The 27,721-nt window shown below is 42.7% G+C and overlaps 1 protein-coding gene across 3 annotated transcripts in view; it reads right to left on the bottom strand.

Moving 5' to 3' along the window:
- Nucleotides 1-19,737, bottom strand: part of LOC141273120 (uncharacterized) — a 53,768-nt gene extending 34,031 nt beyond the window's left edge. For 2 of the 3 annotated variants that reach the window (XM_073684536.1, XM_073684538.1), the window contains exon 1: nucleotides 19,582-19,737. The gene's annotated coding sequence lies outside the window, so the exon portion shown is untranslated. The remainder of the gene's footprint in view (nucleotides 1-19,581) is intronic. The other variant, XM_073684537.1, reaches the window with a different exon arrangement.
- Between the last annotated feature and the right edge of the window lie 7,984 nt (nucleotides 19,738-27,721).

Raw genomic sequence — 27,721 nt, 5'->3', positions numbered from 1 at the left:
ATACACAGAGGCTATATTGGGGGCTTGTATACATACACTGTAGTAAATATCTATAGGAGACGTCCTGTATATAGAATACACGGGGGCTATTATAGGGGGCTTGTATGCACACACTGTAGTATACATGTATAGGAGACGTCCTGTATATATAATACACAGGGGCTATATAGGGGGCTTGTATACACACACTGTAGTATATATCTATAGGAGACGTCCTGTATATATAATACACGGGGGCTATTATAGGGGGCTTGTATACACACACTGTAGTATATATCTATAGGAGACGTCCTGTATATATAATACACAGGGGCTATATAGGGGGCTTGTATACATACACTGTAGTATATATCTATAGGAGACGTCCTGTATATATAATACACGGGGGCTATATAGGGGGCTTGTATACACACACTGTAGTATACATGTATAGGAGACGTCCTGTATATATAATACACAGGGGCTATATAGGGGGCTTGTATGCACACACTGTAGTATACATGTATAGGAGACGTCCTGTATATATAATACACAGGGGCTATATAGGGGACTTGTATGCACACACTGTAGTATACATGTATAGGAGACGTCCTGTATATATAATACACGGGGGCTTGTATGCACACACTGTAGTATACATGTATAGGAGACGTCCTGTATATATAATACACGGGGGCTTGTATGCACACACTCTAGTATACATGTATAGGAGACGTCCTGTATATATAATACACAGGGGCTATATAGGGGGCTTGTATGCACACACTATAGTATACATGTATAGGAGACGTCCTGTATATATAATACACGGGGGCTATATAGGGGGCTTGTATGCACACACTGTAGTATACATGTATAGGAGACGTCCTGTATATATAATACACGGGGGCTATATAGGGGGCTTGTATACACACACTGTAGTATACATATATAGGAGACGTCCTGTATATATAATACACGGGGGCTATATAGGGGGCTTGTATACATACACTGTAGTATATATCTATAGGAGACGTCCTGTATATATAATACACAGGGGCTATATAGGGGGCTTGTATGCACACACTGTAGTATACATGTATAGGAGACGTCCTGTATATATAATACACGGGGGCTATATAGGGGGCTTGTATACATACACTGTAGTATATATCTATAGGAGACGTCCTGTATATATAATACACAGGGGCTATATAGGGGGCTTGTATACATACACTGTAGTATATATCTATAGGAGACATCCTGTATATATAATACACGGGGGCTATATAGGGGGCTTGTATATACACACTGTAGTATACATGTATAGCAGACGTCCTGTATATATAATACACAGGGGCTATATAGGGGGCTTGTATGCACACACTGTAGTATACATGTATAGGAGACGTCCTGTATATATAATACACAGGGGCTATATAGGGGGCTTGTATGCACACACTGTAGTATACATGTATAGGAGACGTCCTGTATATATAATACACGGGGGCTATATAGGGGGCTTGTATGCACACACTGTAGTATACATGTATAGGAGACGTCCTGTATATATAATACACGGGGGCTATTATAGGGGGCTTGTATGCACACACTGTAGTATACATGTATAGGAGACGTCCTGTATATATAATACACGGGGGCTATATAGGGGGCTTGTATGCACACACTGTAGTATACATGTATAGGAGACGTCCTGTATATATAATACACGGGGGCTATATAGGGGGCTTGTATGCACACACTGTAGTATACATGTATAGGAGACGTCCTGTATATATAATACACGGGGGCTATATAGGGGGCTTGTATGCACACACTGTAGTATACATGTATAGGAGACGTCCTGTATATATAATACACGGGGGCTATATAGGGGGCTTGTATGCACACACTGTAGTATACATGTATAGGAGACGTCCTGTATATATAATACACGGGGGCTATATAGGGGGCTTGTATGCACACACTGTAGTATACATGTATAGGAGACGTCCTGTATATATAATACACGGGGGCTATATAGGGGGCTTGTATGCACACACTGTAGTATACATGTATAGGAGACGTCCTGTATATATAATACATGGGGGCTATATAGGGGGCTTGTATGCACACACATATCTGTAGTATACATGTATAGGAGACGTCCTGTATATATAATACACAAGGGCTATATAGGGGGCTTGTATGCACACACTGTAGTATACATGTATAGGAGACGTCTGTATATATAATACACAGGGGCTATATAGGGGGCTTGCATGCACACACATATCTGTAGTATACATGTATAGGAGACGTCCTGTATATATAATACACGGGGGCTATATAGGGGGCTTGTATATACACACTGTAGTATACATGTATAGGAGACGTCCTGTATATATAATACACGGGGGCTATATAGGGGGCTTGTATGCACACACTGTAGTATACATGTATAGGAGACGTCCTGTATATATAATACACGGGGGCTATATAGGGGGCTTGTATGCACACACTGTAGTATATATCTATAGGAGACGTCCTGTATATATAATACACGGGGGCTATATAGGGGGCTTGTATGCACACACTGTAGTATACATGTATAGGAGACGTCCTGTATATATAATACACGGGGGCTATATAGGGGGCTTGTATGCACACACTGTAGTATACATGTATAGGAGACGTCCTGTATATATAATACATGGGGGCTATATAGGGGGCTTGTATGCACACACATATCTGTAGTATACATGTATAGGAGACGTCCTGTATATATAATACACAAGGGCTATATAGGGGGCTTGTATGCACACACTGTAGTATACATGTATAGGAGACGTCTGTATATATAATACACAGGGGCTATATAGGGGGCTTGCATGCACACACATATCTGTAGTATACATGTATAGGAGAGGTCCTGTATATATAATACACGGGGGCTATATAGGGGGCTTGTATATACACACTGTAGTATACATGTATAGGAGACGTCCTGTATATATAATACACGGGGGCTATATAGGGGGCTTGTATGCACACACTGTAGTATACATGTATAGGAGACGTCCTGTATATATAATACACGGGGGCTATATAGGGGGCTTGTATGCACACACTGTAGTATATATCTATAGGAGACGTCATGTATATATAATACACGGGGGCTATATAGGGGGCTTGTATGCACACACTGTAGTATACATGTATAGGAGACGTCCTGTATATATAATACACAGGGGCTATATAGGGGGCTTGTATGCACACACTGTAGTATACATGTATAGGAGACGTCCTGTATATATAATACACGGGGGCTATATAGGGGGCTTGTATGCACACACTGTAGTATACATGTATAGGAGACATCCTGTATATATAATACACGGGGGCTATTATAGGGGGCTTGTATGCACACACTGTAGTATACATGTATAGGAGACGTCCTGTATATATAATACACAGGGGCTATATAGGGGGCTTGTATGCACACACTGTAGTATACATGTATAGGAGATGTCCTGTATATATAATACACGGGGGCTATATAGGGGGCTTGTATGCACACACTGTAGTATACATGTATAGGAGACGTACTGTATATATAATACACGGGGTCTATATAGGGGGCTTGTATGCACACACTGTAGTATACATGTATAGGAGACGTCCTGTATATATAATACACGGGGGCTATATAGGGGGCTTGTATATACACACTGTAGTATACATGTATAGGAGACGTCCTGTATATATAATACACAGGGGCTATATAGGGGGCTTGTATACATACACTGTAGTATATATCTATAGGAGACGTCCTGTATATATAATACACGGGGGCTATATAGGGGGCTTGTATATACACACTGTAGTATACATGTATAGGAGACGTCCTGTATATATAATACACAGGGGCTATATAGGGGGCTTGTATACACACACTGTAGTATATATCTATAGGAGACGTCCTGTATATATAATACACGGGGGCTATATAGGGGGCTTGTATACATACACTGTAGTAAATATCTATAGGAGACGTCCTGTATATAGAATACACGGGGGCTTGTATGCACACACTGTAGTATACATGTATAGGAGACGTCCTGTATATATAATACACAGGGGCTATATAGGGGGCTTGTATACACACACTGTAGTATATATCTATAGGAGACGTCCTGTATATATAATACACGGGGGCTATTATAGGGGGCTTGTATACACACACTGTAGTATATATCTATAGGAGACGTCCTGTATATATAATACACAGGGGCTATATAGGGGGCTTGTATACATACACTGTAGTATATATCTATAGGAGACGTCTTGTATATATAATACACGGGGGCTATATAGGGGGCTTGTATATACACACTGTAGTATACATGTATAGGAGACGTCCTGTATATATAATACACAGGGGCTATATAGGGGGCTTGTATGCACACACTGTAGTATACATGTATAGGAGACGTCCTGTATATATAATACACAGGGGCTATATAGGGGGCTTGTATGCACACACTGTAGTATACATGTATAGGAGACGTCTTGTATATATAATACACAGGGGCTATATAGGGGGCTTGTATGCACACACTGTAGTATACATGTATAGGAGACGTCCTGTATATATAATACACAAGGGCTATATAGGGGGCTTGTATACACACACTGTAGTATATATCTATAGGAGACGTCCTGTATATATAATACACGGGGGCTATATAGGGGGCTTGTATACATACACTGTAGTAAATATCTATAGGAGACGTCCTGTATATAGAATATACGGGGGCTTGTATGCACACACTGTAGTATACATGTATAGGAGACGTCCTGTATATATAATACACAGGGGCTATATAGGGGGCTTGTATACACACACTGTAGTATATATCTATAGGAGACGTCCTGTATATATAATACACGGGGGCTATTATAGGGGGCTTGTATACACACACTGTAGTATATATCTATAGGAGACGTCCTGTATATATAATACACGGGCGTAATATAGGGGGCTTGTATACATACACTGTAGTATATATCTATAGGAGACGTCCTGTATATATAATACACGGGGGCTATATAGGGGGCTTGTATACACACACTGTAGTATACATGTATAGGAGACGTCCTGTATATATAATACACAGGGGCTATATAGGGGGCTTGTATACACACACTGTAGTATATATCTATAGGAGACGTCCTGTATATATAATACACAGGGGCTATATAGGGGGCTTGCATGCACACACATATCTGTAGTATACATGTATAGAAGACGTCCTGTATATATAATACACGGGGGCTTGTATATACACACTGTAGTATACATGTATAGGAGACGTCCTGTATATATAATACACAGGGGCTATATAGGGGGCTTGTATGCACACACTGTAGTATACATGTATAGGAGACGTCCTGTATATATAATACACAGGGGCTATATAGGGGGCTTGTATGCACACACTGTAGTATACATGTATAGGAGACGTCCTGTATATATAATACACAGGGGCTATATAGGGGGCTTGTATGCACACACTGTAGTATACATGTATAGGAGACGTCCTGTATATATAATACACAGGGGCTATATAGGGGTCTTGTATACATACACTGTAGTAAATATCTATAGGAGACGTCCTGTATATAGAATACACGGGGGCTATATAGGGGGCTTGTATGCACACACATATCTGTAGTATACATGTATAGGAGACGTCCTGTATATATAATATACAGGGACTATATAGGGGGCTTGTATACACACACTGTAGTATACATGTATAGGAGACGTCCTGTATATATAATACATGGGGGCTATATAGAGGGCTTGTATACATACACTGTAGTAAATATCTATAGGAGACGTCCTGTATATAGAATACACGGGGGCTATATAGGGGGCTTGTATGCACACACATATCTGTAGTATACATGTATAGGAGACGTCCTGTATATATAATACACAGGGGCTATATAGGGGGCTTGCATGCACACACATATCTGTAGTATACATGTATAGGAGATGTCCTGTATATATAATACACGGGGGCTATATAGGGGGCTTGTATATACACACTGTAGTATACATGTATAGGAGACGTCCTGTATATATAATACATAGGGGCTATACGGGGGGCTTGTATGCACACACATATCTGTAGTATACATGTATAGGAGACGTCCTGTATATATAATACACGGGGGCTATATAGGGGGCTTGTATATACACACTGTAGTATACATGTATAGGAGACGTCCTGTATATATAATACACGGGGGCTTGTATGCACACACTGTAGTATACATGTATAGGAGACGTCCTGTATATATAATACACAGGGGCTATATAGGGGGCTTGCATGCACACACTGTAGTATACATGTATAGGAGACGTCCTGTATATATAATACACGGGGGCTATATAGGGGGCTTGTATGCACACACTGTAGTATATATCTGTAGGAGACGTCCTGTATATATAATACACAGGGGCTATATAGGGGGCTTGTATGCACACACTGTAGTATACATGTATAGGAGACGTCCTGTATATATAATACACGGGGGCTATTATAGGGGGCTTGTATGCACACACTGTAGTATACATGTATAGGAGACGTCCTGTATATATAATACACAGGGGCTATATAGGGGGCTTGTATGCACACACTGTAGTATACATGTATAGGAGACGTCCTGTATATATAATACACAGGGGCTATATAGGGGGCTTGTATACACACACTGTAGTATATATCTATAGGAGACGTCCTGTATATATAATACACAGGGGCTATATAGGGGGCTTGTATGCACACACTGTAGTATACATGTATAGGAGACATCCTGTATATATAATACACGGGGGCTATATAGGGGGCTTGTATGCACACACTGTAGTATATATCTATAGGAGACGTCCTGTATATATAATACACAGGGGCTATATAGGGGGCTTGCATGCACACACTGTGGTATACATGTATAGGAGACGTCCTGTATATATAATACACAGGGGCTATATAGGGGGCTTGTATGCACACACTGTAGTATACATGTATAGGAGACGTCCTGTATATATAATACACGGGGGCTATATAGGGGGCTTGTATGCACACACTGTAGTATATATCTATAGGAGACGTCCTGTATATATAATACACAGGGGCTATATAGGGGGCTTGTATGCACACACTGTAGTATACATGTATAGGAGACGTCCTGTATATATAATACATGGGGGCTATTATAGGGGGCTTGTATGCACACACTGTAGTATACATGTATAGGAGACGTCCTGTATATATAATACACAGGGGCTATATAGGGGGCTTGTATGCACACACTGTAGTATACATGTATAGGAGACGTCCTGTATATATAATACACAGGGGCTATATAGGGGGCTTGTATGCACACACTGTAGTATACATGTATAGGAGACGTCCTGTAAATATAATACACAGGGGCTATATAGGGGGCTTGTATGCACACACTGTAGTATATATCTATAGGAGACGTCCTGTATATATAATACACAGGGGCTATATAGGGGGCTTGTATGCACACACTGTAGTATACATGTATAGGAGACGTCCTGTATATATAATACACGGGGGCTATATAGGGGGCTTGTATGCACACACTGTAGTATATATCTATAGGAGACGTCCTGTATATATAATACACAGGGGCTATATAGGGGGCTTGTATGCACACACTGTAGTATACATGTATAGGAGACGTCTTGTATATATAATACACAGGGGCTATATAGGGGGCTTGTATGCACACACTGTAGTATACATGTATAGGAGACGTCCTGTATATATAATACACAGGGGCTATATAGGGGGCTTGTATGCACACACTGTAGTATACATGTATAGGAGACGTCCTGTATATATAATACACGGGGGCTATATAGGGGGCTTGTATGCACACACTGTAGTATATATCTATAGGAGACGTCCTGTATATATAATACACAGGGGCTATATAGGGGGCTTGTATATACACACTGTAGTATACATGTATAGGAGACGTCCTGTAAATATAATACACAGGGGCTATATAGGGGGCTTGTATGCACACACTGTAGTATATATCTATAGGAGACGTCCTGTATATATAATACACAGGGGCTATATAGGGGGCTTGTATATACACACTGTAGTATACATGTATAGGAGACGTCCTGTAAATATAATACACAGGGGCTATATAGGGGGCTTGTATGCACACACTGTAGTATACATGTATAGGAGACATCCTGTATATATAATACACAGGGGCTATATAGGGGGCTTGTATGCACACACTGTAGTATACATGTATAGGAGACGTCCTGTATATATAATACACGGGGGCTATATAGGGGGTTGTATGCACACACTGTAGTATACATGTATAGGAGACGTCCTGTATATATAATACACAGGGGCTATATAGGGGGCTTGTATGCACACACTGTAGTATACATGTATAGGAGACGTCCTGTATATATAATACACGGGGGCTATATAGGGGGCTTGTATGCACACACTGTAGTATATATCTATAGGAGACGTCCTGTATATATAATACACAGGGGCTATATAGGGGGCTTGTATGCACACACTGTAGTATACATGTATAGGAGACGTCCTGTATATATAATACACAGGGGCTATATAGGGGGCTTGTATGCACACACTGTAGTATACATGTATAGGAGACGTCCTGTATATATAATACACGGGGGCTATATAGGGGGCTTGTATGCACACACTGTAGTATATATCTATAGGAGACGTCCTGTATATATAATACACGGGGGCTATATAGGGGGCTTGTATGCACACACTGTAGTATACATGTATAGGAGACGTCCTGTATATATAATACACGGGGGCTATATAGGGGGCTTGTATGCACACACTGTAGTATACATGTATAGGAGACGTCCTGTATATATAATACATGGGGGCTATATAGGGGGCTTGTATGCACACACATATCTGTAGTATACATGTATAGGAGACGTCCTGTATATATAATACACAAGGGCTATATAGGGGGCTTGTATGCACACACTGTAGTATACATGTATAGGAGACGTCTGTATATATAATACACAGGGGCTATATAGGGGGCTTGCATGCACACACATATCTGTAGTATACATGTATAGGAGAGGTCCTGTATATATAATACACGGGGGCTATATAGGGGGCTTGTATATACACACTGTAGTATACATGTATAGGAGACGTCCTGTATATATAATACACGGGGGCTATATAGGGGGCTTGTATGCACACACTGTAGTATACATGTATAGGAGACGTCCTGTATATATAATACACGGGGGCTATATAGGGGGCTTGTATGCACACACTGTAGTATATATCTATAGGAGACGTCATGTATATATAATACACGGGGGCTATATAGGGGGCTTGTATGCACACACTGTAGTATACATGTATAGGAGACGTCCTGTATATATAATACACAGGGGCTATATAGGGGGCTTGTATGCACACACTGTAGTATACATGTATAGGAGACGTCCTGTATATATAATACACGGGGGCTATATAGGGGGCTTGTATGCACACACTGTAGTATACATGTATAGGAGACATCCTGTATATATAATACACGGGGGCTATTATAGGGGGCTTGTATGCACACACTGTAGTATACATGTATAGGAGACGTCCTGTATATATAATACACAGGGGCTATATAGGGGGCTTGTATGCACACACTGTAGTATACATGTATAGGAGATGTCCTGTATATATAATACACGGGGGCTATATAGGGGGCTTGTATGCACACACTGTAGTATACATGTATAGGAGACGTACTGTATATATAATACACGGGGTCTATATAGGGGGCTTGTATGCACACACTGTAGTATACATGTATAGGAGACGTCCTGTATATATAATACACGGGGGCTATATAGGGGGCTTGTATATACACACTGTAGTATACATGTATAGGAGACGTCCTGTATATATAATACACAGGGGCTATATAGGGGGCTTGTATACATACACTGTAGTATATATCTATAGGAGACGTCCTGTATATATAATACACGGGGGCTATATAGGGGGCTTGTATATACACACTGTAGTATACATGTATAGGAGACGTCCTGTATATATAATACACAGGGGCTATATAGGGGGCTTGTATACACACACTGTAGTATATATCTATAGGAGACGTCCTGTATATATAATACACGGGGGCTATATAGGGGGCTTGTATACATACACTGTAGTAAATATCTATAGGAGACGTCCTGTATATAGAATACACGGGGGCTTGTATGCACACACTGTAGTATACATGTATAGGAGACGTCCTGTATATATAATACACAGGGGCTATATAGGGGGCTTGTATACACACACTGTAGTATATATCTATAGGAGACGTCCTGTATATATAATACACGGGGGCTATTATAGGGGGCTTGTATACACACACTGTAGTATATATCTATAGGAGACGTCCTGTATATATAATACACAGGGGCTATATAGGGGGCTTGTATACATACACTGTAGTATATATCTATAGGAGACGTCTTGTATATATAATACACGGGGGCTATATAGGGGGCTTGTATATACACACTGTAGTATACATGTATAGGAGACGTCCTGTATATATAATACACAGGGGCTATATAGGGGGCTTGTATGCACACACTGTAGTATACATGTATAGGAGACGTCCTGTATATATAATACACAGGGGCTATATAGGGGGCTTGTATGCACACACTGTAGTATACATGTATAGGAGACGTCTTGTATATATAATACACAGGGGCTATATAGGGGGCTTGTATGCACACACTGTAGTATACATGTATAGGAGACGTCCTGTATATATAATACACAAGGGCTATATAGGGGGCTTGTATACACACACTGTAGTATATATCTATAGGAGACGTCCTGTATATATAATACACGGGGGCTATATAGGGGGCTTGTATACATACACTGTAGTAAATATCTATAGGAGACGTCCTGTATATAGAATATACGGGGGCTTGTATGCACACACTGTAGTATACATGTATAGGAGACGTCCTGTATATATAATACACAGGGGCTATATAGGGGGCTTGTATACACACACTGTAGTATATATCTATAGGAGACGTCCTGTATATATAATACACGGGGGCTATTATAGGGGGCTTGTATACACACACTGTAGTATATATCTATAGGAGACGTCCTGTATATATAATACACGGGCGTAATATAGGGGGCTTGTATACATACACTGTAGTATATATCTATAGGAGACGTCCTGTATATATAATACACGGGGGCTATATAGGGGGCTTGTATACACACACTGTAGTATACATGTATAGGAGACGTCCTGTATATATAATACACAGGGGCTATATAGGGGGCTTGTATACACACACTGTAGTATATATCTATAGGAGACGTCCTGTATATATAATACACAGGGGCTATATAGGGGGCTTGCATGCACACACATATCTGTAGTATACATGTATAGAAGACGTCCTGTATATATAATACACGGGGGCTTGTATATACACACTGTAGTATACATGTATAGGAGACGTCCTGTATATATAATACACAGGGGCTATATAGGGGGCTTGTATGCACACACTGTAGTATACATGTATAGGAGACGTCCTGTATATATAATACACAGGGGCTATATAGGGGGCTTGTATGCACACACTGTAGTATACATGTATAGGAGACGTCCTGTATATATAATACACAGGGGCTATATAGGGGGCTTGTATGCACACACTGTAGTATACATGTATAGGAGACGTCCTGTATATATAATACACAGGGGCTATATAGGGGTCTTGTATACATACACTGTAGTAAATATCTATAGGAGACGTCCTGTATATAGAATACACGGGGGCTATATAGGGGGCTTGTATGCACACACATATCTGTAGTATACATGTATAGGAGACGTCCTGTATATATAATATACAGGGACTATATAGGGGGCTTGTATACACACACTGTAGTATACATGTATAGGAGACGTCCTGTATATATAATACATGGGGGCTATATAGAGGGCTTGTATACATACACTGTAGTAAATATCTATAGGAGACGTCCTGTATATAGAATACACGGGGGCTATATAGGGGGCTTGTATGCACACACATATCTGTAGTATACATGTATAGGAGACGTCCTGTATATATAATACACAGGGGCTATATAGGGGGCTTGCATGCACACACATATCTGTAGTATACATGTATAGGAGATGTCCTGTATATATAATACACGGGGGCTATATAGGGGGCTTGTATATACACACTGTAGTATACATGTATAGGAGACGTCCTGTATATATAATACATAGGGGCTATACGGGGGGCTTGTATGCACACACATATCTGTAGTATACATGTATAGGAGACGTCCTGTATATATAATACACGGGGGCTATATAGGGGGCTTGTATATACACACTGTAGTATACATGTATAGGAGACGTCCTGTATATATAATACACGGGGGCTTGTATGCACACACTGTAGTATACATGTATAGGAGACGTCCTGTATATATAATACACAGGGGCTATATAGGGGGCTTGCATGCACACACTGTAGTATACATGTATAGGAGACGTCCTGTATATATAATACACGGGGGCTATATAGGGGGCTTGTATGCACACACTGTAGTATATATCTGTAGGAGACGTCCTGTATATATAATACACAGGGGCTATATAGGGGGCTTGTATGCACACACTGTAGTATACATGTATAGGAGACGTCCTGTATATATAATACACGGGGGCTATTATAGGGGGCTTGTATGCACACACTGTAGTATACATGTATAGGAGACGTCCTGTATATATAATACACAGGGGCTATATAGGGGGCTTGTATGCACACACTGTAGTATACATGTATAGGAGACGTCCTGTATATATAATACACAGGGGCTATATAGGGGGCTTGTATACACACACTGTAGTATATATCTATAGGAGACGTCCTGTATATATAATACACAGGGGCTATATAGGGGGCTTGTATGCACACACTGTAGTATACATGTATAGGAGACATCCTGTATATATAATACACGGGGGCTATATAGGGGGCTTGTATGCACACACTGTAGTATATATCTATAGGAGACGTCCTGTATATATAATACACAGGGGCTATATAGGGGGCTTGCATGCACACACTGTGGTATACATGTATAGGAGACGTCCTGTATATATAATACACAGGGGCTATATAGGGGGCTTGTATGCACACACTGTAGTATACATGTATAGGAGACGTCCTGTATATATAATACACGGGGGCTATATAGGGGGCTTGTATGCACACACTGTAGTATATATCTATAGGAGACGTCCTGTATATATAATACACAGGGGCTATATAGGGGGCTTGTATGCACACACTGTAGTATACATGTATAGGAGACGTCCTGTATATATAATACATGGGGGCTATTATAGGGGGCTTGTATGCACACACTGTAGTATACATGTATAGGAGACGTCCTGTATATATAATACACAGGGGCTATATAGGGGGCTTGTATGCACACACTGTAGTATACATGTATAGGAGACGTCCTGTATATATAATACACAGGGGCTATATAGGGGGCTTGTATGCACACACTGTAGTATACATGTATAGGAGACGTCCTGTAAATATAATACACAGGGGCTATATAGGGGGCTTGTATGCACACACTGTAGTATATATCTATAGGAGACGTCCTGTATATATAATACACAGGGGCTATATAGGGGGCTTGTATGCACACACTGTAGTATACATGTATAGGAGACGTCCTGTATATATAATACACGGGGGCTATATAGGGGGCTTGTATGCACACACTGTAGTATATATCTATAGGAGACGTCCTGTATATATAATACACAGGGGCTATATAGGGGGCTTGTATGCACACACTGTAGTATACATGTATAGGAGACGTCTTGTATATATAATACACAGGGGCTATATAGGGGGCTTGTATGCACACACTGTAGTATACATGTATAGGAGACGTCCTGTATATATAATACACAGGGGCTATATAGGGGGCTTGTATGCACACACTGTAGTATACATGTATAGGAGACGTCCTGTATATATAATACACGGGGGCTATATAGGGGGCTTGTATGCACACACTGTAGTATATATCTATAGGAGACGTCCTGTATATATAATACACAGGGGCTATATAGGGGGCTTGTATATACACACTGTAGTATACATGTATAGGAGACGTCCTGTAAATATAATACACAGGGGCTATATAGGGGGCTTGTATGCACACACTGTAGTATATATCTATAGGAGACGTCCTGTATATATAATACACAGGGGCTATATAGGGGGCTTGTATATACACACTGTAGTATACATGTATAGGAGACGTCCTGTAAATATAATACACAGGGGCTATATAGGGGGCTTGTATGCACACACTGTAGTATACATGTATAGGAGACATCCTGTATATATAATACACAGGGGCTATATAGGGGGCTTGTATGCACACACTGTAGTATACATGTATAGGAGACGTCCTGTATATATAATACACGGGGGCTATATAGGGGGTTGTATGCACACACTGTAGTATACATGTATAGGAGACGTCCTGTATATATAATACACAGGGGCTATATAGGGGGCTTGTATGCACACACTGTAGTATACATGTATAGGAGACGTCCTGTATATATAATACACGGGGGCTATATAGGGGGCTTGTATGCACACACTGTAGTATATATCTATAGGAGACGTCCTGTATATATAATACACAGGGGCTATATAGGGGGCTTGTATGCACACACTGTAGTATACATGTATAGGAGACGTCCTGTATATATAATACACAGGGGCTATATAGGGGGCTTGTATGCACACACTGTAGTATACATGTATAGGAGACGTCCTGTATATATAATACACAGGGGCTATATAGGGGGCTTGTATGCACACACTGTAGTATACATGTATAGGAGACGTCCTGTATATATAATACACGGGGGCTATATAGGGGGCTTGTATGCACACACTGTAGTATATATCTATAGGAGACGTCCTGTATATATAATACACAGGGGCTATATAGGGGGCTTGTATGCACACACTGTAGTATACATGTATAGGAGACGTCTTGTATATATAATACACAGGGGCTATATAGGGGGCTTGTATGCACACACTGTAGTATACATGTATAGGAGACGTCCTGTATATATAATACACAGGGGCTATATAGGGGGCTTGTATGCACACACTGTAGTATACATGTATAGGAGACGTCCTGTATATATAATACACGGGGGCTATATAGGGGGCTTGTATGCACACACTGTAGTATATATCTATAGGAGACGTCCTGTATATATAATACACAGGGGCTATATAGGGGGCTTGTATATACACACTGTAGTATACATGTATAGGAGACGTCCTGTAAATATAATACACAGGGGCTATATAGGGGGCTTGTATGCACACACTGTAGTATATATCTATAGGAGACGTCCTGTATATATAATACACAGGGGCTATATAGGGGGCTTGTATATACACACTGTAGTATACATGTATAGGAGACGTCCTGTAAATATAATACACAGGGGCTATATAGGGGGCTTGTATGCACACACTGTAGTATACATGTATAGGAGACATCCTGTATATATAATACACAGGGGCTATATAGGGGGCTTGTATGCACACACTGTAGTATACATGTATAGGAGACGTCCTGTATATATAATACACGGGGGCTATATAGGGGGTTGTATGCACACACTGTAGTATACATGTATAGGAGACGTCCTGTATATATAATACACAGGGGCTATATAGGGGGCTTGTATGCACACACTGTAGTATACATGTATAGGAGACGTCCTGTATATATAATACACGGGGGCTATATAGGGGGCTTGTATGCACACACTGTAGTATATATCTATAGGAGACGTCCTGTATATATAATACACAGGGGCTATATAGGGGGCTTGTATGCACACACTGTAGTATACATGTATAGGAGACGTCCTGTATATATAATACACAGGGGCTATATAGGGGGCTTGTATGCACACACTGTAGTATACATGTATAGGAGACGTCCTGTATATATAATACACAGGGGCTATATAGGGGGCTTGTATGCACACACTGTAGTATACATGTATAGGAGACGTCCTGTATATATAATACACGGGGGCTATATAGGGGGCTTGTATGCACACACTGTAGTATATATCTATAGGAGACGTCCTGTATATATAATACACAGGGGCTATATAGGGGGCTTGTATGCACACACTGTAGTATACATGTATAGGAGACGTCTTGTATATATAATACACAGGGGCTATATAGGGGGCTTGTATGCACACACTGTAGTATACATGTATAGGAGACGTCCTGTATATATAATACACAGGGGCTATATAGGGGGCTTGTATGCACACACTGTAGTATACATGTATAGGAGACGTCCTGTATATATAATACACGGGGGCTATATAGGGGGCTTGTATGCACACACTGTAGTATATATCTATAGGAGACGTCCTGTATATATAATACACAGGGGCTATATAGGGGGCTTGTATATACACACTGTAGTATACATGTATAGGAGACGTCCTGTAAATATAATACACAGGGGCTATATAGGGGGCTTGTATGCACACACTGTAGTATATATCTATAGGAGACGTCCTGTATATATAATACACAGGGGCTATATAGGGGGCTTGTATATACACACTGTAGTATACATGTATAGGAGACGTCCTGTAAATATAATACACAGGGGCTATATAGGGGGCTTGTATGCACACACTGTAGTATACATGTATAGGAGACATCCTGTATATATAATACACAGGGGCTATATAGGGGGCTTGTATGCACACACTGTAGTATACATGTATAGGAGACGTCCTGTATATATAATACACGGGGGCTATATAGGGGGTTGTATGCACACACTGTAGTATACATGTATAGGAGACGTCCTGTATATATAATACACAGGGGCTATATAGGGGGCTTGTATGCACACACTGTAGTATACATGTATAGGAGACGTCCTGTATATATAATACACGGGGGCTATATAGGGGGCTTGTATGCACACACTGTAGTATATATCTATAGGAGACGTCCTGTATATATAATACACAGGGGCTATATAGGGGGCTTGTATGCACACACTGTAGTATACATGTATAGGAGACGTCCTGTATATATAATACACAGGGGCTATATAGGGGGCTTGTATGCACACACTGTAGTATACATGTATAGGAGACGTCCTGTATATATAATACACAGGGGCTATATAGGGGGCTTGTATGCACACACTGTAGTATACATGTATAGGAGACGTCCTGTATATATAATACACGGGGGCTATATAGGGGGCTTGTATGCACACACTGTAGTATATATCTATAGGAGACGTCCTGTATATATAATACACAGGGGCTATATAGGGGGCTTGTATATACACACTGTAGTATACATGTATAGGAGACGTCCTGTAAATACAATGCACAGGGGCTATATAGGGGGCTTGTATGCACACACTGTAGTATATATCTATAGGAGACGTCCTGTATATATAATACACAGGGGCTATATAGGGGGCTTGTATATACACACTGTAGTATACATGTATAGGAGACGTCCTGTAAATATAATACACAGGGGCTATATAGGGGGCTTGTATGGACACACTGTAGTATATATCTAAAGGAGAGGTCCTGTATATATAATACACAGGGGCTATATAGGGGGCTTGTATGCACACACTGTAGTATACATGTATAGGAGACATCCTGTATATATAATACACAGGGGCTATATAGGGGGCTTGTATGCACACACTGTAGTATACATGTATAGGAGACGTCCTGTATATATAATACACGGGGGCTATATAGGGGGCTTGTATGCACACACTGTAGTATACATGTATAGGAGACGTCCTGTATATATAATACACAGGGGCTATATAGGGGGCTTGTATGCACACACTGTAGTATACATGTATAGGAGACGTCCTGTATATATAATACACGGGGGCTATATAGGGGGCTTGTATACACACACTGTAGTATACATGTATAGGAGACGTCCTGTATATATAATACATGGGGGCTATATAGGGGGCTTGTATACACACACTGTAGTATACATGTATAGGAGACGTCCTGTATATATAATACACAGGGGCTATATAGGGGGCTTGTATGCACACACTGTAGTATACATGTATAGGAGACGTCCTGTATATATAATACACAGGGGCTATATAGGGGGCTTGTATGCACACACTGTAGTATACATGTATAGGAGACGTCCTGTATATATAATACACGGGGGCTATATAGGGGGCTTGTATACACACACTGTAGTATACATGTATAGGAGACGTCCTGTAAATATAATACACAGGGGCTATATAGGGGGCTTGTATGCACACACTGTAGTATATATCTATAGGAGACATCCTGTATATATAATACACGGGGGCTATATAGGGGGCTTGTATGCACACACTGTAGTATACATGTATAGGAGACGTCCTGTATATATAATACACGGGGGCTATATAGGGGGCTTGTATGCACACACTGTAGTATACATGTATAGGAGACGTCCTATAAATATAATACACAGGGGCTATATAGGGGGCTTGTATGCACACACTGTAGTATATATCTATAGGAGACGTCCTGTATATATAATACACGGGGGCTATATAGGGGGCTTGTATGCACACACTGTAGTATACATGTATAGGAGATGTCCTGTATATATAATACACGGGGGCTATATAGGGGGCTTGTATGCACACACTGTAGTATACATGTATAGGAGACGTCCTGTATATATAATACACGGGGGCTATATAGGGGGCTTGTATGCACACACTGTAGTATACATGTATAGGAGACGTCCTGTATATATAATACACAGGGGCTATATAGGGGGCTTGTATGCACACACTGTAGTATACATGTATAGGAGACGTCCTATAAATATAATACACAGGGGCTATATAGGGGGCTTGTATGCACACACTGTAGTATATATCTATAGGAGACGTCCTGTATATATAATACACGGGGGCTATATAGGGGGCTTGTATGCACACACTGTAGTATACATGTATAGGAGATGTCCTGTATATATAATACACGGGGGCTATATAGGGGGCTTGTATGCACACACTGTAGTATACATGTATAGGAGACGTCCTGTATATATAATACACGGGGGCTATATAGGGGGCTTGTATGCACACACTGTAGTATACATGTATAGGAGACGTCCTGTACACATCATAGGATGAGAGACAATGACACAGGAGATCTCCGCGGGCCACAGCACAGTATAACAACAGACAGGATGTAATGGAGCACACAGCTGTATGTCAGCACACTCGGGACAATACGTACACTGAGCACTCACAGAACCACCACCGACTCCCGCCCCGGAAGTAATCCCCCTCCGCCGGGCCAGTTCCTGATGGTCTCTTTGGAAACGTAGCAACATCTGTGAGCGATTGGCTGCTGCCAGCGAGAGGCGCACAGTGCGGGCTGTGCCCGGAGCAGCTATGGCCGTAGTGCTGATAGCATTGTCTGTCGCTGCTGCTGTGTGATTGGGGGAGGGTAGTGGCGACGGGGGCCCCCATTAGTCGGTGGTGACGGACGGGGGACCCCAGTACTCGGTGACAACACTGGGGCTCCCAGTACTCGGTGGTGACCCCAGTACTCGGTGGCAATAGGAGGGGGGCCGCCCATTACTCGGCGACAGGACGGGCGCCCCCATTAGTCGGTGGTGACGGACGGGGGACCCCAGTACTCGGTGACAACACTGGGGCTCCCAATACTCGGTGGTGACCCCAGTGCTCGGTGGCAATAGGAGGGGGGCCCCCCATTACTCGGCGACAGGACGGGCGCCCCCATTACTCACAGGTGATGGGACAGGGGACCCCAGTCCTCATAGGTGACGGGGGCCCCCAGTACTTGGTGATGATAGGACACCTAGAGCTCCTCACATAACAGCTGTATACTACATGTGCACAGTCCTGCTGTGGCTGTAATATGGACATGTTTATTAGTGGATGTGACGATTACATTTCTATTAAAGATGTGCAGTGTGTTGTGCTGCTGTTTCAGACGTGGATATGCCACGTTTCCACCTGGCTATACAATGTCTGTACCACTGTGGCATTGCGGCATAATGCAGGTAAAGGTGGTGACCAGGCGGCCCACGAGGTACCACAAGTCAAAATAGATCTTACTGGTTATGACTTTTTGTTGCTTCTTGCTGCCGTGGCTCCTTGGAAGTCACAGTGGGACACTGCTCACTTGCCTTATACTGCAATGTAGCAGTGGCATAGAGCGATCTTTGGCCACACAAAGTTGATGCATAGCCCAGGCCTGAAAACACAGACCAGAATTAGGCTATAGCACCAGGCACAGCAGCCACTTATGTACATTGTACTTCCAGAGTGAGCAAAGGGGATGCAGAGCTGGCTGTAGCCCCGGTAAAATAACCTGTAGGCTGTGTGCCAACAATGCAGATTTAATGCATTTCCGTGGCGGCATTTCTGCCGCGGAAACGCATTGAAATCGCTTGTTAAGATGTCTGCCATGTTTCCCAATGATAATCTGCATGTGCTGTGCACATGCTGCGGAAATTTCTGCTGCGGATTATCATTGCGTAAAATTCCGCAACACAACCATTTCTTGTGCGATTTCGCGGCGAAATCGCACCCATTGACTTGCATTGAACCTCATAACATCTGCATGTATACATGCGGATATTATACGGTTCAATACGCAGATGGTACCCGGGTTGAGAGAAGAGAAGACTCTCATCAGACCCGGGTACCATCGTACCTACAAGTTAAAAAAGAATTGTAAGGTAAAAAATAACAAAAAATATTCATACTCACCTCTCCAGCGGCCCCCGGTCTCCTGGCAGGGATCCTCTGGCCCGCGGTGTACTGGCAGGACCTGCGGTGATGTAATTTAGTCAGCTGATGGTCACGCGACCATCACCTGACCGCTGACGGTCGCGTGACCATCAGCTGACTAAATGACGTCACCGCAGGTCCTGGCAGTACACCGCGGGTCGCCGAGGAGAGAGGATCGCCACCGGGAGAAGACTGGGGCCGCCAGAGAGGTGAATATAAGGTTTATTTTTACTTTTTAATTCTTTTTATTTACACTAAATGCACGATTTGAAGCAGAAATCTCATTATTATTAAAGCGACATTTATTCCATGGCGCTTTACATGTGAAAAAGGGGTATACATAGCAAAAACAATTACAATAATCTTGAATACAATGTGACAGCGACTGGTATAGGAGGAGCGAGGAACCTGCCTGCGACGGCTCACAATCTACAAGGGATGGGAGAGGATACAGTAGGTGAGGGTAGAATTGGTCGTGCAGCGGTATGGTGGAGCAAGGGTTACTGCAGGTTGTAGGCTTGTCGGAAGAGGTGGGTCTTCAGGCTCCTTTTGAAGGTTTCCACGGTCGACGAGAGTCTGATGTGTTGGGGTAGAGAGTTCCAGAGTAGGGGGGAAGCACAGGAGAAATCTTGTATGCAATTGTGGGAGGAGGAGATAAGAGGGGAGTAGAGAAGGAGATCTTGTGAGGATCGGAGGTTGCGTGCGGGTATGTAACAGGAGACTAGGTCAGAGATATATGGAGGAGACAGGTTGTCAATGGCTTTGTATTCGATGGTTAGGGTTTTGAACTGGAGTCTCTGAGCAATGGGGAGCCAGTGAAGAGATTGACAGAGAGGAGAGGCCGGGGAATAGCGGGGGGACAGGTGGATTAGTCGGGCAGCAGAGTTTAGGATGATTGGAGGGGTGCGAGAGTGTTGGAAGGGAGGCCACAGAGCAGGAGGTTGCAGTAGTCAAGGCGGGAGATGATGAGGGCGTGCACTAGTGTTTTTGCAGATTCATGGTTGAGGAATGTGCGGAACCGGGAGATATTTTTGAGTTGGAGTCGGCAGGAAGTAGAAAGGGCTTGCATATGTGGTTTGAAGGAGAGTTCAAAGTCCAGGGTTACCCCAAGACAGCGAGCTTGAGGGACTGGGGAGAGTGGGCAGCCATTGACGTTGATTGATAGATCAGTTGGGGGGGTTGAATGAGATGGCGGAAAGATGATGAATTCTATTTTGTCCATGTTAAGTTTTAGAAATCTAGCAGAGAAGAAGGATGAAATAGCAGACTGACATTGTGGGATTTTGGTTAGTAAGGAGGTGATATCGGGTCCAGAGAGGTAGATCTGTGTGTTATCAGCATAGAGGTGATAATGAAAGCCATGAGACTCTTTGAGCTGTCCCAGGCCTAAGGTGTAGATGGAGAAGAGTAGGGGTCCTAGAACTGAACCTTGGGGGACGCCGACAGATGGGGGGCGAGATGAGGAGGTGGTGTGTGAGTGGGAGATACTGAATGTCCTGTCTGTTAGGTATGAGGAGATCCAGGATAGGGCCAAGTCTGTGATGCCGAGAGATGAGAGAGTTTGTAGTAAGAGGGAATGGTCCACTGTGTTGAAGGCAGATGACAGGTCTAGGAGGAGGAGGACAGAGTAGTGTTGCTTGGATTTGGCGGTTAGTAGATCGTTGGTGACTTTAGTCAGTGCAGTTTCAGTAGAATGTTGCGGTCGGAAACCAGAATGTAGGCGGTCCAAGAGGGAGCAGGAGGAGAGGTGGGAGGATAGCTCAGAATGGACGTGTTGTTCCAGTAGTTTTGATGCATAGGGGAGAAGTGATATGGGGCGATAGCTAGTCAGAGAGGATGGGTGTGATTGAGGCATGTTTGAAGCATGAGGGGTAGACACCAGTTGTTAGTGACAGGTTGAAGAGATGGGCTAGGGGTGGGATGAAGATAGTGGTAAGGTTTGGGATGAGGTGGGACGAGATTGGGTCAAGTTTACAGGTGGTGAGGTGTGATTTGGAGAGTAAAGAGGAAAGCTGATCTTCCGTAATGGTGGAGAAGGTGGCTTTGGAGGAGGAGGGTTGAGTAGGTGTGAGGTGGGGCTGTGGGGGCTTTAGGCAAAAGCTTTGTGAGATGGTGTCAATCTTCTGCTTGAAGAATGAGGCAAAGTCTTCAGCTGAAATAAGAGGAGAGGGAGGAGGCACTGGGGATAGAGGAGAGAATTGAAGGTGTTGAATAGTTGTTTGGGGTTGTGAGACAGGGAGGATATGAGAGATGCGAAGTATGTTTGTTTTGCTCCAGTGAGTGTGGACTTAATGGTAGTGAGGGACTGTTTGAATGCGATGAAGTGCTCATTGGAGTGGGACCTTTTCCCTCTACGCTCAGCAACCCAGGAGGCCCATCGCAGTTCTTTAGTTAGGCTGGTGTGCCAGGTTTGTCTGTTGATTGTGCGAGCTTTGGTATGTGTGAGGGGGGTGACCGAATTGAGAGCTGCAGCTGTTGTGGTGTTGTAAGCAACATCTGCATCATGTAAGGAGCTAATATCTGTAAGAGGGAGAAGGGATTCTGAGAGTGAGTGTAGGTCAAGGTGTTTGAAATTTCTGCTAGGGTATGCAAGTTTGTGGAGTGGGGATTGTTGCCCTGGAGAGGAAAGGGTAGAGAATGTAAGTAGGTTGTGGTCAGAGAGAGGGAGAGGTGAGTTAGAGAGGTTAGATAGGGAACAGAGGCGGGTGAAGATGAGGAACAGTGTGTGGCCGTCTTTGTGGGTGGGTGTGAAAGACCACTGAGTAAGACCGAAGGAGGAAGTGAGGGATAGAAGCTTAGAGGCAGCTGAGAGGGAAGTGTCAATGGGGATGTTAAAGTCGCCCATGGGGATAGTGGGGATGTCTACGAAGAGGAAATGAAGTAGCCAAGTGGTGAAGTGGTCAAAGAAAGTGGTGGTTGATGCTGGGGGGCAGTAAATGACAGCCAGTTGGAGGGGGAGTAGATGCGCACTCAGTGCACTTCAAAAGAGGGGAGAGTAATGGAGGGCGGCAGTGGGATATGGGTGAAGGAGCAGTTATCTGAGAGGAGGAAACCTATTCCTCCACCATGCTTGCCGGTGGGGCGGGGGGTATGGGAGAGGTGGAATCCGCCATACGAAAGTGCAGCAGGAGAGGCCGTGTCAGAGGGGGTGAGCCAGGTTTCAGTGATGCAGAGGAAGGAAAGCTTGTTAGTGATGAAGAGATCGTGAATGTAGGAAAGTTTGTTGCAGACGGAGCGAGCGTTCCATAGAGCTCCTGTTTGAGGGACTTGGGAAGCGGGGGCTGGGCGGATGGGTATAAGGTTAGAAGGGTTACGAGAGTTTGGAATAGATCGTGGGTAGGAGGTGGAAGTGATTGTAGGGATGTGGTGAGGAGGGCAGGGATGTGGAGAGATGTCGCCGGCAGTGAGGAAGAGCAGAGAAAGCGTTAGTAGGTGGGAACAGGAGAGGGCATGAGGTGGCTGTCTGTATTTGGAGACAAAGGATTGTATGTGGAGGAATAGCTCTGAGGAGGAGGTGAGATGGGTGGGGAGAATGGAGGGAGAGATGAAGAGTTCATTACTAGGTGTAGGGATTAGGGGTGGTTGGAAAAGGTGGAGGATTAAGGGGATGAGAGTGAAAACAAAGACAAACATTGTTTACTGTGACTTAGTTTCCAGTTACCTTCAGTTCCCTTCAGGTTCAATTCAGGATTAATTCATATTTCTCACACTTCAGCAATGGCCACACTTAAGGTGATGGACACAGGCTAAAGTCTAACAGACTCCTAGTTCACAATATATGTGCTAAAGAAGTTGGTCACAATATGAATATCCAATATATACAGTGGTGGCCAAAAGTATTGGCACCCCTGCAATTCTGTCAGATAATACTCAGTTTCTTCCTGAAAATAATTGCAATCACAAATTCTTTGGTATTATTATCTTCATTTAATTTGCTTTCAAGGAAAAAACACAAAAGAGAATAAAGCAAAAATCAAATCATTGATCATTTCACACAAAACTCCAAAAATGGGTCAGACAAAAGTATTGGCACCCTCAGCCTAATACTTGGTTGCACAACCTTTAGCCAAAATAACTGCTCCAGGTCCCTGATATTTGAAGGGTGCCTTCTCCAAACTGTCATTTTGAGATCTCTCCACAGGTGTTCTATGGGATTCAGGTCTGGACTCATTGCTGGCCACCTTAGAAGTCTCCAGGGCTTTCTCTCAAACCATTTTATAGTGCTTTTGGAAGTGTGTTTTGGGTCATTGTCCTGCTGGAAGACCCATGACCTCTGAGGGAGACCCAGCTTTCTCACACTTGGCCCTACATTATGCTGCAAATTTTGTTGGTAGTCTTCAGACTTCATAATGCCATGCACACGGTCAAGCAGTCCAGTGCCAGAGGCAGCAAAGCAACCCCAAAACATCAGGGAACCTCCGCCATGTTTGACTGTAGGGACCGTGTTCTTTTCTTTGAATGCCTCTTTTTTTTTCCTGTACACTCTACGTTGATGCTTTTTCCCAAAAAGCTCTACTTTTGTCTCATCTGACCAGAGAACATTCTTCCAAAACGTTTTAGGCTTTCTCAGGTAAGTTTTGGCAAACTCCAGCCTGGCTTTTTTATGTCTCGGGGTAAGAAGTGGGGTCTTCCTGGGTATCCTACCATACAGTTCCTTTTTATTCAGACGCCGACGAATAGTACGGGTTGACACTGTTGTACCCTCGGACTGCAAGGCAGCTTGAACTTGTTTGGATGTTAGTCGAGGTTCTTTATCCACCATCCGCACAATCTTGCGTTGAAATCTCTCGTCAAATTTTCTTTTCCGTCCACATCTAGGGAGGTTAGCCACGTGCCATGGGCTTTAAACTTCTTGATGACACTGCGCACGGAAGACACAGGAACATTCAGGTCTTTGGAGATGGACTTGTAGCCTTGAGATTGCTCATGCTTCCTCACAATTTGGTTTCTCAAGTCCTCAGACAGTTCTTTGATCTTCTTTCTTTTCTCCATGCTCAATGTGGTACAAACAAGGACACAGGACAGAGGTTGAGTCAACTTTAATCCATGTTAACTGGCTGCAAGTGTGATTTAGTTATTGCCAACATCTGTTAGGTGCCACAGGTAAGTTACAGGTGCTGTTAATTACACGAATTAGAGAAGCATCACATGATTTTTCAAACAGTGCCAATACTTTTGTCCACCCCCTTTTTTAGGTTTGGTGTGAAATTGTATCCAATTTGGCTTTAGGAAAATTCTTTTTGTGTTTTTTCATTGAAGACAAATTAAATGAAGATAATAATACCAAAGAATTTGTGATTGCAATCATTTTCAGAAAGAAACTGAGTATTATCTGACAGAATTGCAGGGGTGCCAATACTTTTGGCCACCACTGTATGGTCCTCATAAGTTGGTCACACAATATAAATCCATGCCAGTTGCATGGATTTATATTGTGTGACCAACTTGTCAAGCCCTTTTCCAAGTGATGCTCAAAATCGCTTGGAAAACCACTTGAAAAAAATGCATGCATAAACGCATTTAAAAATGCTGAAAAAAATGCATGTAAAATCCGCATGCGTTTTTTCTACCAAGGAGATGCAGAAATGCTCAGGAAATTTCTGCTTCAAATCTGCATCGTGGGCACATACCCTTACTTCTGTACTCCGCCATGTGCAGATCCCCACTGAAAGGAGAGCCCAGAGCTCCCTCTGAGCCTCCTGCAGTGTAGATATTAAGCCCCCCTCATTTTGACTGACATGGATGACGTTCCCTATGTCACTCACACATATCAGTAAATCTTGTGCTTTCTTTTCTCACACAGAGCTTGGCACGTAAGGAAACTGGCTGGTTCCTATCCTAGCCTAAATCTGGTCATACACATTAGATAGCAACCAAAGCTTCTGACGACAGCCATCTCCGCCGACTCTCCCATACACAGGAGCGCTCGTTTGGCAGAACCCTCCTCTGTTCTCTATGAGAAAGGAATCAGGCAACAGCTTATCTCAAAGAGAGCAGAATAATTGGAATTCCAAAAAATAAGTGCCCGATCAACGTTTTCCTCAATGATCAGTTGTCCGGTTAAAAGCAGCAACATGACCACTGCATGTGCACGTAGCCTAAAGAAAATTCTTATCTATAGTTAGGTCCAGAAATATTTCGACAGTGACAAGTTTTGGCATTTTATCTGTTTACCAGAACATATTCAATATGCAGTTATATAATCAATATGGGCTTAAAGTGCAGACTCTCAGCTTTAGGGCTGATAATCATCTGCGAGAAAAATGGACTATTGCAATCTGATAAAAAAAAATCGGATTGCACTCTGACTAATGTTATTCAATGATTCCCTGCTCATCCGCGATATTTTTCTCAGCTCAGATTGGCCACGTATATCGGTAGAGACTCATCAATGCAAGTTAATGGGTGCAATAAAAAAAATGCACAACATTCGGACCATGCGAGTGCCATCTGATTTTTTCACACCCATCTCCTAAAAAACCCAACATTTCATCTGCCGCATAACAGTAAATTCACAGTATGACCCGTCAGAATAAAATAGATACAAAATAGGTGAGTGACATTTAGAATTAGTACCGTACCATGTGTAGCTTACTGTACATGTATTTTAGTAA

The sequence above is a fragment of the Phyllobates terribilis genome, unplaced genomic scaffold (genome assembly GCF_046119375.1).
Source record: "Phyllobates terribilis strain yellow unplaced genomic scaffold, ASM4611937v1 Scaffold_5__5_contigs__length_657084704, whole genome shotgun sequence".
Taxonomy (NCBI): Eukaryota; Metazoa; Chordata; class Amphibia; order Anura; family Dendrobatidae; genus Phyllobates; species Phyllobates terribilis.
Note: the sequence above shows the minus strand (reverse complement) of the source record. Positions and strands in the feature narration are given on the sequence as shown.